Below are 20,037 nucleotides of genomic sequence, written 5' to 3'. Positions count from 1 at the left end.
GTTTGTATAATATTCTAAATGTTTTGCTGTCATCTCAACAATCTTGACAGCATTTTCATCAGGGGTAGATGCCATCTCAAGAAACTAATTTATTTGCTCACCACAAGAAGCAATGCCTTATCCTTGAAAGTTTTATCATCCATGAAAACTTTACCATGATATTCAGTCACATCTTCAGACATCACTTCTAATTTTAGTTCTCTTTGTATTTTCACCATATCTATAGTCACTGTCTCCACTGACATCTTGAACCACTCAAAATCATTCATGAAGGCTGGAAAGAGCTTCTTCCAAATTCCTGTTAAGGTTTTGACCTCTTCTCAGGAATCATGAATATTCTAAGTGGCATCTACAATGTCAAATCCTTCCCAGAAGATTTTCAGTTTACTTTGCCTAGATCCATTAGAGGAAACATATCTATGGCAGCTATAGCCTTAAAATGTATTTCTTAAATAATATGACTTGAAAGTTGAAATTACTGCTTGATCATGGTCCACAAAGTGAATCTGTGTTAACAGACAAATGAGATTCTTGAAAACATCATGATTCTCATTGTTCATCTCCATCAGAGCTCTTGGGTGAGAGCAATGAGCAATATTATTTTGAAAGGAATTTTTCCTGAGTGATGGACTCCAACAGTTTGACTTCAAATATTCATTAAATTATATTGTAAAGAGATGTGCTCTCATTCAGGTTTTGCTGCTCCATTTATAAAACATAGGCAGAGTAAATTTAGCATAATTCTTAAGGTCCCTGGAGTTTTTAAAATGGTAAATGAGCATTGGCTTCAACTTCAAGCCACCAGTTGCATTTGCCCCTAACAGGAGTATTAGCCACTCAGTCATGTCCAACTTTTTGCGATCCCATGGACTTTAGCCCACCAGGCTCCTCTGTCCATGCAATTTTCTTGGCAAAAACACTGGAGTGGACAGCCAATCCCTTCTCCAGGGGATCTTCCTGGCCCAGGGATTGAACCTAAGTCTCCTACATTGCAGGTGGGTTCTTTACCATCTGAGTCATCCGGAAACCCCCACCAGAGACTCAGCTTGTATTTTTAAGCCAGGCATTGCTTTCTCCTCTCTAATTATGACATTTCTCAATGACATCTTCCAATAGAAAGCTATTTGATCTATACTGAAACTCTCTTGTTTGGTATATCCACCCACCTGTATTCATTATCTTAGCTAGATCTTCTGGATACCTTGCTGCAGCTTCTACATTAGCACTTGCTGCTTCAACTTGTACTTTTTTGTTATGGAGACTGCTTCTTTGCTTCAGCCTAATGAACCAACCTCTGTTAGCTTCAAAGTTTTCTTCTGTAGACTCCTCAGCTCTCTTAGCATTCATAAAATTGAATACAGGGCCTTGCTATGGTTTAGGATTGACTGAGGTTAATATTGTGACAGGTTTGATGTTCTATCCAAACCACTATAACTTTCTACTTATCAGTAATGAAAAATGTTTACTTTTTTTTTATCATTTGTGTGTTCACTGGAGTAGCAATTTTAATTTCCCTCAAGCATTTTTTTGACTTACATTCATCAGTGAAATGATTATCAGAGTAAGTTTAAGAAACATCATCTCATATAGAAACAGTATTAAATAAATAGAAAAACATTTTATTGTGATGAGAACTCTTAGGATTAACTCGCTTATCAATGTCCATATATAACAGAGCAATGGAATTATGTTTTTATATGTCTTATATGTTAATTATATCAATCATTTTGTACATTATGTTCCTATATTTAAAATATAACTTGGAGTCTGTACCTTTTGACTGCCTTCATCCAACTCCTCATCCCCACATCCTCTGCCTCCAGTAACCAGATATTTGATCTGATGTCTGTCCTTTTTGTTTGCTTTTTAAGTATTATTCCCCTAGAATAATGCTAATTCCTATTACACAACATTGTGATTCACTACTTCTATACATTTCTATTTGATTTTAAAAATTCAATAGTTTAGAAATCAGAAGTCTTTCTTTTGTCTTCTGGTAGATGATATAATAGCTCAAGTTCGGGTTTCCCTTTCTTGGGCTCCCTCTGCTTATATTTCAGAGTTGTCACTTTCCACCCTCCCCCTTTTTGTCAGAGCTTCACCCTACCACTCATTATCACTTCTTTTGCCTCCAGGGTCATTGGCAACAAACTCTGTGGCACCAGGATGATGTGCTCTTCCACTACATCTGGGAAAATTGTAATTACAAGTTCTGCCTCTGAAAGGTGATGGGAAGTTGAGGGTATTGAGAGTTTCATGGGCACCTTTGCTATATTTGTTGTGGGTGGTGAATTACACATTCAGAGTCACGTGTCTTTTTGTGGCTAGAGGGATGAAGTCTCAGGCACCATTGCTTCCCTGTTACCAATGGTCACAAGTGCCACAGCTGTCAGGAGTTCAGAGTCATGTATACACCCTCCACTGATGCTATCAGGTTCTCTGGGGTTGCAGATTCAGCTGTCATGGCCTGAGGATCAGGATTTCAGGCAACACCTTTACTCTTTCCCTGTTTTATACTTCCTCTATTTGTTCCAGGTGACCCACTGTTATGCATACAGATATGTGAAATTATCTGGTATCTTAGTGTGCAGGGCAGAGGTATCCTTGTAAAGTTGTGGTTGTTTTACATGTTATAGATTAAATGGGAGAAACAAATGAAATGTATCTCTACCATGATCCAGAGGTCACTTTGCATTCGTAGCTTAGCTAACTAGTGCAAGAGGCCTAATTTTGGGCCATCTTAGCTTTTGACATGCCTTCTTCACTAAACTTAATCTTTTCTAGGTTTTGACTTAAAACTGAGAGATGTGAAACTCTTCCTTTCACTCAAACAGTTAGATGCCATTGTAGGGTTATTACCTGGCTTCATTTCACTGTTGTTTCTGGGAGTAGGAAGGTTTGGAGAGAGAGGATTGCCAGTCAGTGGACCAGTCAGATTATACATACTATTTTTTAATTAAGTTTGCCATCTTATATGGGCACAGTTTGTGATGCCCCAAAACAAATAATAACATCAAAGATCACTGATTACAGATCATCATAAAAATATAATGATGAAAAAGTCTTAAGTGTTATGAGAATTATAAAAATATTAAAGACACAAAGTGAGAAAATGCTATTAAAAAAATGGTTTTAAATGATGGCTTGATGCAGGATTGCCAAAACCTTCAATTTGAAAAAAAAAAAAAAGAACGTGCAATTTTGTAAAGCACAAAAAGTAAAGCACAATAAAATAAGGGTGGCCTTTAGATTGGGCTTCCCTGATGGCTCAGTAGTAAAGAATCTGCCTGCAATACACAAGATGGGGGTTTTGTCACTGAGTCATGAAGATCCCCTGGAGGAGAGCATGGTAACTGGAGTTACCACTCTAGTAACTCCAGTATCCTTGCCTGAAGAATCCCATGGACAGAGGAGCCTCGCAGGCTACAGTTCATAGGTTCACAAAGAGTTAGACATGACTGAAATGACTTAGCAGGCTGTCCTTTAGGTTAATTATAAATCTTTCAAGACTCAGAGATGTTGATGTCCAAAAGAAGATGATGGTTCAAATAAGGATGCTTGTTAATACAGAGTGATTTTGTCATAAATGTGTGTCACATAAATAAGCAAATAAATCCATCATGGAATTATTTTTGAGAGATGCTGTTAACCCTGTATGTGAGACAGAAAAAGAGACACAGATGTATAGAACAGTCTTTTGGACTCTGTGGGAGAGGGCAAGGGTGGGATAATTTGGGAGAATGGCATTGAAACATGTATATTATCATATGTGAAACAAATCACCAGTCCAGGGTCAATGTATGATACAGGATGCTCGAGGCTGGTGTACTGGGATGACCCAGAGGGATGGTATGAGGAGGGAGGTGGAAGGGGGGTTCAGGATGGGGAACACATGTACATCCGTGGCAGATTTATGTCAATGTATGGCAAAACCAATACAATATTGTAAAGTAATTAGCCTCGAATTAAAATCAATAAATTCATATTTAAAAAAATAAAATAAAAAAGATCTGAAGAAGAAAATAAATAAATAAAATAATACAGAAAATGTAATCAACTTAAGGAAAACAAGTGAACAAATAAGTAAAACTATATAAAATAGATTTCTTCTTTTAATTTTATTTTGTTTTTCTCACAATTTCATCTGTAAAATTCTAAATTCTCACTTTATGATGAAGCAATTCATATCTCTATGTGTAAAGCCAAGGTCTAATTCTGTTGATAAAGGAGAGGGACACTCATTATTAATTTTCATAACTTATTCAAGATTACACTTTGTATTTAGTTGCAGTGAGCTTCAGCAAAATGCAACAAATTCTGATAAATTTACGTCCCTGGATATGTTTCAGTGTCTACTGGTGTATAGTCCATGGGAACTTAAATAAAATTTGTATCATAGTGTTGTGTGAAAATTGTATAAATCTTATTTATGTTGAATTGGTTATAGTGATTTTCAGGTCTACTATATCTTTCTAGTTTTCTGTCTATTCATCATTCTATTAATTTTTTGAGAATTTTATATTTAAACTCCAACTAAAATCTTAATGTATCTATATTGAAAAACTATTATAATATTTAGTGGAACTATATGTAACTTTGTTCTGTATTTCCCACGTTTTCTGTAAATGTGTTGTCATACATAATTTTAAAAAGAAAAAAGAAAATAAAAGGAAAGGGGCACTCTAATTTTTACAAACAAGTTTGAGAACCAAACCATGTTTCTATAAAGTAAACCAATTATCTGCTGCTGCTAAGTCGCTTCAGTCGTGTCCAACTCTGTGCGAACCCATGGACGGCAGCCCACCAGGCTCCCCCGTCCCTGGGATTCTCCAGGCAAGAACACTGGAGTGGGTTGCCAGTTCTTCTCCAATGCCTGAAAATGAAAAGTGAAAGTGAAGTCGCTTAGATGTGTCTGACTCTTTGCGACCCCATGGAGCGCAGCCTACCAGGCTCCTCCATCCATGGGATTTTCCAGGCAAGAGTACTGGAGTGGGGTGCCATTGCCTTCTCTGAACCAATTATCTAGGGAAGAATTAATCCAAATCCTCTAAATCATAGAAGAAGCAGTCAGTATTGATTTTAAAATATGCATGTTTAATTTTTTTTCTGCATCCCTGATTGTTTATAACCTAGGGATAACAGTAGTGTAACTTTCTATACTAATATATTAAACAGATACTAGTACAGTATAGTGGAGAAGGCAATGGCACCCCACTCCAGTACTCTAGCCTGGAAAATCCCATGGACGGAGGAGCCTGGTAGGCTGCAGTCCATGAGGTTGCTAAGAGTCGGACACGACTGAGCGACTTCATTTTCACTTTTCACTTTCATGCATTGGAGAAGGAAATGGCAATCCACTCCAGTATTCTTGCTTAGAGAATCCCAGGACAGTGGAGGCTGTTGGGCTGCGGTCTATGGGGTCGCACAGAGTCGGACACGACTAAAGGGACTTAGCAGAAGCAGCAGCAGCAGCACAATATAGGGCTGAATCACAATCGTATTGAACTATTTTGTTGTTAGTATGCCAGACACACACATACACACAAGCGAGCGCACGACACACACACACACACACACACACAGATGTAAGTTCTTAGTGAATAAGACAAACGTTTTCTACCCAATCTATCAAGAGCAACTTACATTCAGAGTAAGTGAATTTGGGATATTCTGAATTTCAGCTCTCATCTTACTGTCCATTAAGTTCATAATTTTCCAAAAAGAAAAACTGTCAGCTGCTGCTACTGCTGCTAAGTCACTTCAGTCGGGTCCGACTCTGCGACCCCATAGACGGCAGCCCACCAGACTTCCCCGTCCCTGGGATTCTCCAGGCAAGAACACTGGAGTGGATAAAATTGTCAGCATATTATTTTAAATATTCCTACTCTTTGTTTCTAAAGACAACAGTGACAGAGATTGAATCATTATATATCCAGATAAAAGCTCATGCTTATAATAAAGATATTTTTATCTCCTTTAAAAATAATAAGTATTTTATTGGACTGGGCCACATAAACCATATGACAAAGGGAAGGGAAAGTATCATAACAATATGCATTATGTGGTGCCACTGTGATTTGACCATCTTAAGAAGTGGACTGTGGTAAATGTATCTAAAAATCTAAGTACGAGAGAAAGTATAACTCCAGTGTCAGGACTGAATTACAGAATGCCATTGGTACAGTAAACCACAGAATCAGGCACGCGGTCCCTGAAAGAACCACACACTAAACTGAGAGGCCAGCCATTGCAGCGAGTGGGGAAATCAACAAGATGGTATCAGTCAGTTTCTCTCGCCCCACACTCTCACTGTCACGCCCCACCCCTTAGGGCCCATCCCGTGTTCTGTAAACAATGACTTCGCCTGGTTATGTAACAACTGAGATCACTTATAGCACTGTGCATGCACATTACGAGGTACTCACTCGGTCACAGGCTACTTTTGTTCTGTAAGTATATATATAAGCTTCACCTGGAAAAGCCCTGAGGGGTTGTGTGCGTTTATGTTGTGTTACGTTATGTCTGGCGCTAGAGCTGCTGCACCAGTCAGGAGAGAATAAAATGGTCTACAGTTCCTATGGCTCCTAGCATTTTCTTTCAGCCTCTTGCCTCACGCCTTGCTTATCATGTGTTCAGCGAACAGTGAGCACAGTGAGATACATCAGGACAATTGGCGTGACAAACAGGATCAGCAATACACAGCATTAAATGAAAAGGAATGGCATAATTATTCAAAAAATGTCTGGTTAAAAAAATTAATGTGCACATCTAAGTATGTGTACTTGTTTTCAGAATATTTTGAAGTGCCTTCTACCATATATTTCTATTATATATTTAAAATTAGACACTAATAATCATATTGAGATAAATTTACTGATATTTCCCTAAAATTTCTACTATTCTTATTTAAATTTAAAGACCTAGGTGGTGATAAATGATAATAATTTAGCATATTTCATATTCACCATCACTATTATAGTATAGTATACATTTATTCTGAGGTGGAAGTTGCAGCTTTAAAACTATCTTTAGAAAATTATAAATATTATGTTCTTTTTCTTAACTTATTCTAACATATCTAGGGTACTGTCAGTCTATATATTTAGAGGACATAATTTAATTTTGATATTTGTTTAAGATGGTTAAGTACAAAAATCTGAACAAATATCAATTAATGTATTCCAACCACAAATTGGTGACTTTGGAAATGTTCATGCTACAATAGGTATGTTAAGTTTATTTGTTTTGCTTGTTTTTTATGTTTATTAAAACATACTTAACTGTTAAATTACAGTATAATTGACTATGTAGCACCCTATGGAGCTTTATATTCTTCTTTTGGAAAGATATATATAGAAAGAGTGAGTTGGGACAGCTAGTATTACATGGGGCTTGGAACAAGTAACCAGTAAACTGAGTAACATTTACTGTCCATTTTCCAAAATTCCTCCTTCCGATCATAGTGTCAAATTTAAATTATTTTTCACTTTCATTTATTGGGCTTCTGTAGAATATGATAAAAGAAGATGCTTATGCAAAATATATTAGGTCTAAAAACAACAAGAAAAGTAAACTAATCTACTAAGTTTGCTAATGACTCCTTGGACACTAAAGAAATATTTTTCCTTATCATTTTGTTTCATATCTAAATCTACAAAGCATTTAACATAAGTAATACATATTAATATGTCAATATACTGTCTGTGGTATTTGAGATCTAGTTAGCATTTTTATTGGACTCCTGTGTTAACATTTTCAGAAATGGACTCATTAATTACCAATTTAAATCCATACTTTGATACCATGGGTCACTATTAAATGGGTCATTTCAGCAGTAATAGCTCTTACTAAGAGCAATACTTCAATTTCAGCAGATTTCAGTGTTAATAATTAAAGTGTGCATGTACCACAACCTATTTTTCATGGTAACTAGACAGCATAAGACATTAACATGATTCTGTTCTTGATGAAAGATACCATTCCATTCCACTGCTATTTTCAAAAGCATTTCACTTCTCTTAATCTATTCTAATTAAAGGAAACTGGTTATTTACCTGTCATGTAAAAATAATAATTTCAAATCTAAACAGTAATCTGGGGAGGTATGATTGCTAAATTTGCTGGTAGAAAATATTACATATAATTTATTGTCATTTCATTAGTTTTGCAAAACCTACTACCACTAGCATCGTTAAGGACTACAAGTATTCCTTTATGCATATTCATCTTCAAGAAATCTCAAATGTAAAATCTTGTGCAAATTTCTTTTTCTCCAGCTCTTATTTTCCTGCAGCCTACCTTGTATTCCAAAGAGATACCTAGTAATTTGTGCAGCAGGTTATGAGATAGCAGTTCTGAGATTATAGTTTTGTCTCAATTAGTCTAGCTGTGGGATCTAGAAAGAAATTACCTACTCTTATTGAGATGTAGTTTTCTCTTGAGTATTATTTAAACTTTTTCTCCTTCTGGTTTTGCAATTCTAAAGCATCATTTAATCTCTAATAAAAGATAGAATAAAGCTAGAATTAAAAATAATCTCAATTCTAGAAAGTGTATTTTGACTTTATATGATAAATATCATTATATATAAGTATATTAATGGAGTATTTTTTCTTAATATTATATATATTAAAGTTTAGATATATTTCTAAGCTATTTAAAAGGAAATCAGTACAGAATGTTTCAAATCACCTTTGTCTTTGTCTTGAAACAATTATTACTATATATATAATATATATATTATATAATATATATATTATAGAAAAAGCATAGAAAATCTATGAAGACTTTTAGGAGGCTTAACAATAAGGACTGTCCAACTCCTCTGGAAGTTCACCTCCCAGGCTCTTTGTAGAGAAGAATTATTTTCTTTTGCATTCATACATGCATGCCCATTAACACACAGTGTTCTATGTTAATATATCACTGTTATAAAGTCAAAAAGAAAATAAGTAATGTTATTTTCTAATCCAATTGCCAATACTTTATTAGCATTATGCAGAAAACAATGCATTTTCATTGTCTTTTAGTATTCTAGTATTCAAATATTTGAATACTATTTTTATCATCAAGGAATCAGTCAGCCATAACTGAAATATCAGGAGGTCAGCCACCATGGTATTTTTAATCAGGCAACCCTCCAGTACTCTTGCCTGGAAAATCCCATGGGTGGAGGAGCCTGGTAGGCTGCAGTCCATGGGGTCACTAAGAGTCGGACATGACTGAACGACTTCACTTTCACTTTTCACTTTCATGCATTGGAGAAGGAAATGGCAACCCACTCCAGTGTTCTTGCCTGGAGAATCCCAGGGACAGGGGAGCCTGGTAAGCTGCTATCTATGGGGTCGCACAGAGTCAGATATGACTGAAGTGACTTAGCAGCAGTAGCGGCTGAAGGTAGAAAGCCTTATCTCTACTGGAAGGTAAATATAAGGCTGTTAAATTGTACTTGTTACTAGGAGGGTGAAGTTAAAGGTGTTGCTGCATGTCTAGTTTCATTATGTGGCTTTGTTCCTTAGAGAACTGCAATTTTCTTTATCTATTGTTTCTTTCTTCACTGATCCATGTGCCTCACTAGACATTAATATCTACCCTAGCTTGAAGATGGACATGATTATTCTAAGACAGGGTTTCTCAGATTCAGCACAATTTATATTTTGGGCTAGATAATTCTCTGCTATGGAAGTGTGCCCTGCATGTAGTAGGTTGTTTATCACTCTTCCTGACCTCTACCCACTAAATATCAGTAGCCCTGCTCTAATTATTCCAACCAAAAACTGTCTCAGATATTGTCAAGTATCTCCTCAAGGGCAAAAATCACCACCACCACGACACTCAAATCACACCACTGGCACTGGTCTGAGAACATTCTAAATAATCTTGCCCATTAGTTGCTCAGGAATATGTTATCAGATATAAGAGGACTTCTGGAAAGATTTTGGGGAAAGTTTCAGCATTTCTAAAAGTGAACATTCTAAGACAGAGGCCGTTTCACTTCCTCCTCTAAGTATTGTAATGTCTGGCGATGGTGCCTGCAACTGCTACAGTCTGCTTCTGTAAATCTGAAGATGGGGTCAGGGTTAAGGATGATGAGTGGATAGATGGGAAGATCCTCATAGATACTAAAGCCATCAGCTGTTATTTAAGCCTACATTTGGACTCTTACTAATGCAATGAAAGCTATTTCTTTAGTCTATAAGCCAATATAAAGGTTTGTTTTGTTATTTAGAGAAAGATCACTTTATATGCTAACAGAAGGAAATATTATAAGATTTATATTGGATTTGACTTCCCCCTTCTAACTCACCATTCCACCATACTCCTGATGGTTTAGAAGTTATACAAACAAAAAATATCTCTTTGGGTTTTTCAGATTTAGCAAAATGAAAAAAAGTACTCTTTCCTTAACAAAAATTAAGCTGATTAATATTAACCTTGAAAATTCATAATTCAGAGACAAAATTAATTTAAAAACATGTCTTCTGTACGACTCTTGAGAATCTTTTGGACAGCAAGGAGATGAAACCAATCAATCCTGAAGGAAATCAACTCTGAATATTAATTGGAAGGACTGATGTTGAAGCTGAAAGCCTGATACTTTGGCTGCCTGATGCGAAGAGCTGACTGGTTGTAAAAGACCCTGATGCTGGAATAGATTGAAGTTAAAAGGAGAAGGGGGCATCAGAGGATAAAATGGTTAGATAGCATCACCTCCAACTCAATGGACATGAATCTGAACAAACTCTGGATGATAGTAAAGGACAGGGAAGTTTGATGTGCTGCAGTCTATGGGGTCACAAAGAGTGGAACATAACTTAGCAACTGAACAACAACAACTTTCCTATCATGTCTGAGGAGCAGTATATTAGATTCAGTGAAGGATAATTAGACTGTAATATAGTATTTACTCAAGATATAGAGGTGACTTTTTCCCCCTTGGCTTTAATTTCTTTTTTCCCAATAACAACTTATTTCAATCTAACTTCAAAGTTTGTAACTTACTTTTCTGGATTAGTTCTAAAACATATTGTTGAAATTCAGATATATCACAAGCCATTGTACTGCAACAACATGAATTATAGTTCTTCATGGTCTCTAAGCTCAAAAAATGAATTTTGAGGAAGAAGAAATTTCCTTGTCTATTGAGTAAATTGTGACCCTTAACTTAAAAGAAGTGCTGCCCTCCATATGATAGTATATTCTTTATTACACATTAATAAAGATTAGGAAAATTTGCTTTTCTGTTTTAGGCCTATACATGATTAAATTTTAACTTTTAAATAAGATGATTTTATTTTGTTGCCTCAACAAATCTTACCTTTTTAGATAGCTGATTCATTGCCTTAATGTTGTAGAAATCTGACATGAAATCTCACGAATGGGGATCAACATGCACAATCCTTTTTAATTTGTGACTGGCCTTCATCAAATACATGTGCAAACCCAGATGTAGCTACAAAAACGGTCACAAAAAGAGACCAAACAAAAAATCTAGTATTAATTCCATTATTAACATTTTGCTGAAAAGCCCTTGTAAAGGATAATCATTTTCAGGAATCAGCATAGATCCACAGACTGAAATTGCTGCATATTAAATTGTTCATCTTCTTTGATCCCGCCTCTCATCCTTCCATATTATAAACTTTAGTGTCTCTAAACCAACAACATTTTTTTGTTGTTGATACTTATTTATTGATTGGTTATTACATTTTCACTCTCTCTCTCCTCTTTGAAAACCTCTTGTCTTTCCTATGCAGTATATATTCTGCTCGTTGATTATAATACTTTCCTTTTAAATACCATTACATCCCTTGCCCCTTCTCACTTTGTAAGAATTGCTTGGCAAAGTCGCAATTTTAATTGCATCTACACTTAGGCTACTCTTATTTGCACTAAAGCTGTCAAATGTGAATACAAAGAAACAAAAAACACTTTACTACTCTATCTGTTCTCTAATTGTATAATTGTGAACCTCAATTGAACACCGAGTGCTGCCCAGTCACCATAATATAGTTCTTTATTCTCTTCTCTCATCTACTTGAAAACAATTTCACACTCTCCTAGGTCTCCAAAACTCTACCATTTCCTTCTCTATCCTATTCTCAGGCCATATCTTTGTTTCCTACCTCAAGAAACATAAGTAAGAGATTCCAAGTGAAGCCTACTATTATTTATTCCCATCATGTAACACCAGCAGCCTTCTACCTCCTTCAAAATGGTTCATTTAATATTCTTGCACATCTGATTTCATGGAAAATCCATTTTGACAGATTACAGTTGATCTGCCAAAAACTCTGAAGTCATGAATGTCCTTTTCTCTCTCAGAAAGTCTCTCTCTCTCCACTGCATTTTTGAGATATCCTGTAGGCTATACTTTCAAAACTCATAATGAATCTGATCCTGAATTATTATCCTTACTTCCAGTAATTCATTCTAACACTATATTATTTAAATAACCTCTAGTATGTCTTTGCTTCTATTCTTTATTCAGGAATTGTATTCCCAACATAGTTGCTATAGATGTTCTTATATAAACCTTCCTTGGACTCAGTGAGTTAGCCCAATTTCTTTCTAATAAATTATTCTTGTATCTTTCATTTTTTCTTTTGATGATTTGAAATGTTTATTTTTACTTTCAAACAACTGCTCTACCCAGGTTTTTAAGTGTTTTGTTGTGTTATTTTTCTATGTTCATTTCTATAGTTCTCATTGTACTGTACACATTTCTAGGCAGAAGTATTTTGTTATATATTCAGATCATTGCAGACTTCAACTATTTTTGCTAATAAAAATAGTTTATTTTTTAACTTTTATCCATTATTAGAAAGTATTTGTACCTAAATCAGGATTTCATCTGAGCATCAAATGCCATAAAATATGGCAAATATTTTTTAATTGTTATATCTTTGCTGAATAGCTAATGTATGTGAGTATTTTACTTAATTCTGGGGATATACTGGCTTATAATACAATATTTCTAATCTCAGGAAAAGTTTTATGAAAAATAGTTGCAGTAGAGTATATAAGAAGCATTAAAATGCATGTATTTCAGTGGAGGTAATCAATTAAGAGTGTTGCAAAAGCTTATGAAAATGTCCTTTTGAATTCTGCACTAAAGAATTAATAGACCTTCTTCAGGCAGATAGGCGAAGAAGAGGAAGAAAGGCATCATGAGCAGGCAGAAAACAAATGACTCTGTATTGGGAGATGGCACGGTTTGTAGGGGAGAGTTAGGAGCTGAGACGTGAGAGGCAGGCTTCTTCAGTTCATATCTGTTCTCTACCAGCTATTCAAGATTAAACAGGAGAGTGAAAACTCTTCTTTCAGTGTTTCATATCTCATTTCTTTATTGTTCTCAGAGATAATAGCCTACATTTCTTCTCTGTGAATATTTTTGGTTATCTATTACATGTTATATTCATTTGTTTCAGATTACAGTTTTAACATAGTGGTTTTCTGCATTCACAATTAAACACATTGTTCTTCCCATAATCTTTACTGTTAATGCTCATAATTAGTCACTTTCTTCTTAATGGATTCACTGAAAACTAGCACTTTAATCACTGCAAAAGAAGTGCCTACAAATAGCCCAAAGCAAAGGGAAAAGTTGTAAGATACAACCATTTTAACTGATGAAGGGGCCACAAGGGAAATACAATCCTTACAAGTTATGAATAGCTTATAATTCTCATATCTCCTTGTTTTTATTATTATTCAATAAACATTAATGACTAAACCATAATTATATGGTATGTTATTATGTCATGTCATACTAAATTACAAATAAAATCCATATTTAGCATCTGAGACACGACTGAAGCGACTTAGCAGCAGCAGCAGCTGCAGCATCTGAGAACATGAAATTGCCTTCCCCCATAAGATAAATCCTTGTAAAGAAAGTTGCATCACATAATTTGTTGTTTCTGTTCTGCATGTTCTGAAATGTGAGGTTCAGATAAATGTGAGATTTAGTGCTTTATAAAATGTGCACTAAGAAAGTTAAAAAGAGGTAGGAACAGACACTGTTCATTGGAAAATGACCAAAAATCTTGGGTTCAGTTTCTGGCTCCCTTTCTTATTATACACATTGTCTTTAAGAATCCCCTTGCATTTATGAAAGTTTCAAATATGTAATAATAATAATAATATATTTAGCATAGTGTTTTATACCATCTATTTTCACTTTGTGGAACACATTATTTTTCTTCTCTAGTCATCTGTCCCCTTTGCATTTACTTTTACTTCTTCCTCTGTTCACCAAATACATATATATATTTCTTTTTTCCTTACAAAAATACTAAAATACTTGAATATTTTTCTTTAAGATGCATATTGAAATATTTTAATGTATCTTTTGTTTATCAGCATCTCTATTATTTATGTAACAAATCTTATTGTAATAATCTCTAGATTCTGATTAAGAAAAATATATCTTGGATTTCTAATGAAGGGCTTTAATTATGCTAACCAAGTAGCATTTATTCTTGACATATTATGTAAGGAACATTTTTTGTTCATCATGTTGTGTTTTCTCACAATTTTTTTTTTTTTTGCCAATTTGAATACCGAAAATTATTAAGATTTTCTTGGTATGATTTTTAATTTTGTTACCATTTCCAGACTAATGTTGCTTCTTCTTTCTCAGTTGTATTTATTGAATGTATTCTGATTATGAAGTATGTAAAAAATGGGTGCACCACTTGAGTGTTGAAAAATGGCACTGATAAATGATATACATTTTAACATGGATGCTCTTAAGCATTATTCTTAAAATAGCTCTTTCACTAGCAGCCTTAGTTGATTAACGTATTGTCAAAGAAATACAGAGGAAAATGAATCAGGAAAATGTTTAAAATATATCGTGTTAACATAAGTTTTGGAGTAATACAGAATCTAATTTTAAGACTTATAAACAAGACAGAATATTTTATTAAGATGTGATGTCTAAGGATTGCACATACCGATGTGTGACTCTTTTTGCTTTTAATTCTCAGTTTATTGAACTAGAATATGTCTGCTAATGTTCAAAGATTTGCTTGTTTAAAGGTCTGTTTTCATGTGAAGTGGTCTAAAGGAAAACAAACAAACAAAAATCATGACTGTTTCTCAATATATTACTCTTTTCTAACCAAAATATTTTATAAAAGATTTAGTGAAATGGTATTTCTGTATTTTCCTTTTTATTTTTTCCTATGATTGTTCTTCCACTTTTATCCTTTTAGGAGTCTTGCATGAAACAAACAGAGATCAAGCTAGAAATCCAATTTGAATGATAGGCACCATTATAATTTCAAAAGTGCTTTTCTATTTATATGACACTAAGTGCTCCCTGATTGGGTCAAGATGATCACATCTGACTCCAGAATATTCACAAGACACATCTCAGCACTCATACACTGAAAACTGAGTGTGTTTTTTTTTTTTTCTTTAGACAGACATAGAAACATCAGGCTCTAAATTAATTCCTGGATAAGACTACTAAAATAATCAGATTAATAGCATAAGAATATTATGCACAAATATATATTTTTAAAAATGTTTCTTATAGAGTTTTAATAAATCAGTTATTCTATTAAAAATAAAATATCACTTAAAAACAACATAATCACACAGAAAAGGTAAACAAATAAAAACTAAATTGTAGTAGACAGGACAAGTAGTTATTACCAACCCACAAGTAAACACCTGCTACTAAGTTCAAGCTACTACTGGTCACCCATAAGAGAAGTCAATAAACGAAGAGATGAGGTGTTGTGACAAGAAATAGCAACCTTATTCAAAAAGAAATAAAAACTTTATTTCAAAAGACTGAGAAAATTGCAGACTAGTGTCCCATGAGAAGTGAAGTTGCTCAGTCGTGTCTGACTCTTTGCAACCCCATGGACTGTAGTCCACCAGGCTCCTCCGTTCATGGGATTTTCCAGGCAAGAACACTGGAGTGGGTTGCCATTTCCTTCTCCAGGAGATCTTCCCGACCCAGGGATTGAACCCAGTTAGTGTCCCAAAGCACCATTTTATTTGAGATTAGAATTCTGGCTTCTTTTACATGAAAAGGGGAGGGGCTGTGGCTGGCTGTTGCAGACTTCTTGGTATTAGTCAGACCCCAGAAGTGATGTGATAATCCTTTGTTTTGCAGTTGCCCGTGTAGGTCTGGTCAAGACATTCCTGCAAACCTTTCAACAAGACAAACATTATTTTCCATTCTATAACTTTTTATCTCTATATGAATGAAAACTGTTTTACGTGTAAAGGTCAAGTAGGAGAGGCTGAGCCTTGAGAAGTGGCTATTATGCACATTTCAGGCTACAGGCAATGTTCCATTACAAAGGTGCAAAGTTAGCATGACTAAGCATGGGTCAGATCAGATCAGATCAGATCAGTCACTCAGTCATGTCCGACTCTTTGTGACCCCATGAATCGCAGCACGCCAGGCCTCCCTGTCCATCACCAACTCCCAGAGTTCACTCAGACTCACGTCCATCGAGTCAGTGATGCCATCCAGCCATCTCATCCTCTGTCCTCCCCTTCTCCTTCTGCCCCCAATCCCTCCCAGCATCACAGTCTTTTCCAATGAGTCAAATCTTTGCATGAGGTGGCCAAAGTACTGGAGTTTCAGCTTTAGCATCATTTCTTCCAAAGAAATCCCAGGGCTGATCTCCTTCAGAATGGACTGGTTGGATCTCCTTGCAGACCAAGGGACTCTCAAGAGTCTTCTCCAACACCACAGTTCAAAAGCATCAATTCTATGGCGCTCAGCCTTCTTCACAGTCCAACTCTCACATCCATACATGACCACAGGAAAAACCATAGCCTTAACTAGATGGACATTTGTTGGCAAAGTAATGTCTCTGCTTTTGAATATGCTATCTAGGTTGGTCATAACTTTCCTTCCAAGGAGTAAGCGTCTTTTAATTTCATGGCTACACTCACCATCTGTAGTGATTTTGGAGCCCAGAAAAATAAAGTCTGACACTGTTTCCACTGTTTCCCCATCTATTTCCCATGAAGTGGTGGGACCAGATGCCATGATCTTGTTTTCTGAATGTTGAGCTTTAAGCCAACTTTTTCACTCTCCACTTTCACTTTCATCAAGAGGCTTTTGAGTTCCTCTTCACTTTCTGCCATAAGAGTGGTGTCATCTGCATATCTGAGGTTATTGATATTTCTCCCGGCAATCTTGATTCCAGCTTGTGTTTCTTCCAGTCCAGCGTTTCTCATGATGTACTCTGCATATAAGTTAAATAAACAGGGTGACAATATACAGCCTTGACAAACTCCTTTTCCTATTTGGAACCAGTAAGGAAAACAAAGTTTAGAGCTAAAATAATAGATCCAACATGGAGTCAGGTTTGTTCTCCTTTGTTACACACCTATTCCAAAAAGTGAGCTATTATTTTAATTTTTCAAATTCCTTCACAGCTAAAATTTGGAGGTACTAAATATGCCATAAATTTCAGGAAAATTAGAAGAAGACAATGTAAATAGAAATCACTGATGAGATCCCCTTACACTGATGCTAATGCAAGAATATCAGAGTAGTTTTAAATTACCATTTCAAACTTTACTATGAATATGGGTTGTATTGAGCAAAATATTTTTAAACAAGACTCTCAACCTCAACATAACTAATATTTTTTAATGTCATAGAAACACACATTAGACCTATCTTCAATATATTCCTAAATGTACAAGTACAGTATAATATTGTAGACTACAAGTACAATATTGTACAGTAGACTTCTAGAGCTTTTCACTTCACAGAACTGAAATTTTATACCCATTGAACATCTCTCCAGTCTATGGAAAACACCATTCTACACCCTGTTTCTACAATTTTAACTATTTTAGATACCTTATATAAGTGGGGTTATGCAGTGCTTATCCTTTTGTAACTGGATTTTTTTCACTCAGCAGAATGCCATTCAATTATATTCATGTTGTTGTGTTATGACAGGATTTCTTATTTTTTAATGCTGAATAATATTTCATTAAATGTATATACCCGATTTTCTTTATGCATTCATCTGCTGATAAATGTTAGTTGTTTCCATGTCTTTGTTTTTGTTTAGTCATTAAAATATATCTGACTCTTTTACTATCCCATGGTCTGTAGTGCACCAGTCTCCTCTGTCCATGGGATTTTCCGGTCAAGAATACTTGCGTGCATTGCTGTTTCCTTCTCCAAGGGATTTTCCTGATCTAGGGATGGAACTGTGTCTCTTGCATTGGCAGGCAGTTTCTTTACCACTGAGCCACCAGGGAAGCCCTTTCATTTCTTGGCTATTGTATATAAAGCTGTTCTGAACATTGATGTTCCAATATGTCTTTGAGATCCTGATTTCAATTTTTTAGATATATGCCCCAAAACAGCATTACTGGATCATATGATAATTCTATTTTTTTAAGTTTTTTGATGAAACTTTATACTGTTTTCCCTAATGGCTGCACCATTTTACATTTCCACCAATAGTATACACACATTCCAATTTCTCTGCATCCTCACCAATGCTTTTTAATCTTTGCTTATTTTTATAACATCCATTCTAAGAGCTGTGAAATATTATCTCATGGTTTTGATTTTCATTTCCCTGATGATTAGTGATATTTAGCATCTTCTCATATAGCTGTCAGTCATTTGCATACATTGTTTGGAGAAATTTCTATTCATGTCTTTTGCCCATTTTTATATTCATGTCTTTTGCCCATTTTTAATGAGGTTGGTTTTTGCTATTGAGTTGCTAGCTCCTTATGTATTTTGGATACTAACCCCTTATCGAAGATATGGTTTGTAAATTTTTTCTCACATTCCATTGATTGCCTTTTCACTTTGTTGATTGTTTCCCTTGTTGTGCAGAAGCTTTTTAGTTTGATGTAGTTCCATCTGTTTGGTTTTGCTTTTGTAGCCTAAATCTTTTGCTTTAGTTCTTAGGTGTCCTAGACATGCCATGTCCTTCAGCACTCCATGAGGGAAGACAGAAACCATTCCCTTGAGTAACTCACTAGAAGGATGTTGGATGAATGCTCCCCTCTCTCTTTTCCCAAGTGAATTTGTGGGCCAAATTTTCATGTGAATTTCTCTCGACACTCAGCTATTCCAGCTTAGTGTGAAGGCTGACATGGTAAAGTGAAATCACTCTCCTTACTCATTTTCATGCAGTTATTTTTGGATTTGTGCTTGTCTGAGGACTTCAACTACTTGACTAAATCCTGACATCTCAGCAAGTAATGGTCCACACGTTGCTGTTAAATCAATATTGCTGCAAGAAACTATGGCTGGGATTCCTCCTCTGCCATTTTACTGACATAACTTCTTATATATCTCTGTTTTTTTCCTTGTTATGCATATTCATTCATGTGAATTTTTATATACTCAGATATATGATGTACTGTTAAAAGATAAACTTAACCATATTAAATATTTTGAGTTTATTTGAACATTCATCTATTTGAATGGAGCAGCACTCAAATCAGAAATGGTTCAGAGGGTTCCATCCATGGGAGATAAAGGAAAGACACCTGAGAATTCCCTGGCAGCCTAGTATTAGACAGTGCCTCACTTCCAGGTCCAGGTTCAATCCCTGGTTAGGGAAGTAAGAGGGGAACTAATATCCCACAAACAACACAGTACATCTAAAAAAAGAAAACAGTGCCAAAGCATAAAAAAGAAAGTATTTGATTAGTTATAGCTTAAAGCCCAATTGGCTGTTACAGTTGGTTGCCCTTTTGATTTCTTTTTCACATAAAGGATGATTTATTATTAAAATTTATCACTGGCTAGGGAGCAAACAGACAGAATAAAAAGGTCAGTTAAAAAGTGAGTGTGGAGAGGTGTGTGCTGCAGCTTGAGCTTTAGAGGTGGGAGGGAAAGAATAGCACCAGGGGAATGTCACTTGGCTTGAGCTGTAGAGGTGAAAGGGGAAGGGTAGCATCAGGGGATGCCACTTCTTGGCCAAGCCCTGCCTCTTGGGTCAGGCTCCTCTCCACTCCAGCTCACCTAGTGGGGATGGCATCCCTGTCACTGGCCTGCCATAGACCTTC

The sequence above is a fragment of the Bos mutus genome, chromosome 12 (genome assembly GCF_027580195.1).
Source record: "Bos mutus isolate GX-2022 chromosome 12, NWIPB_WYAK_1.1, whole genome shotgun sequence".
Classification (NCBI taxonomy): Eukaryota; Metazoa; Chordata; class Mammalia; order Artiodactyla; family Bovidae; genus Bos; species Bos mutus.
This window is presented reverse-complemented; position numbering follows the sequence as displayed.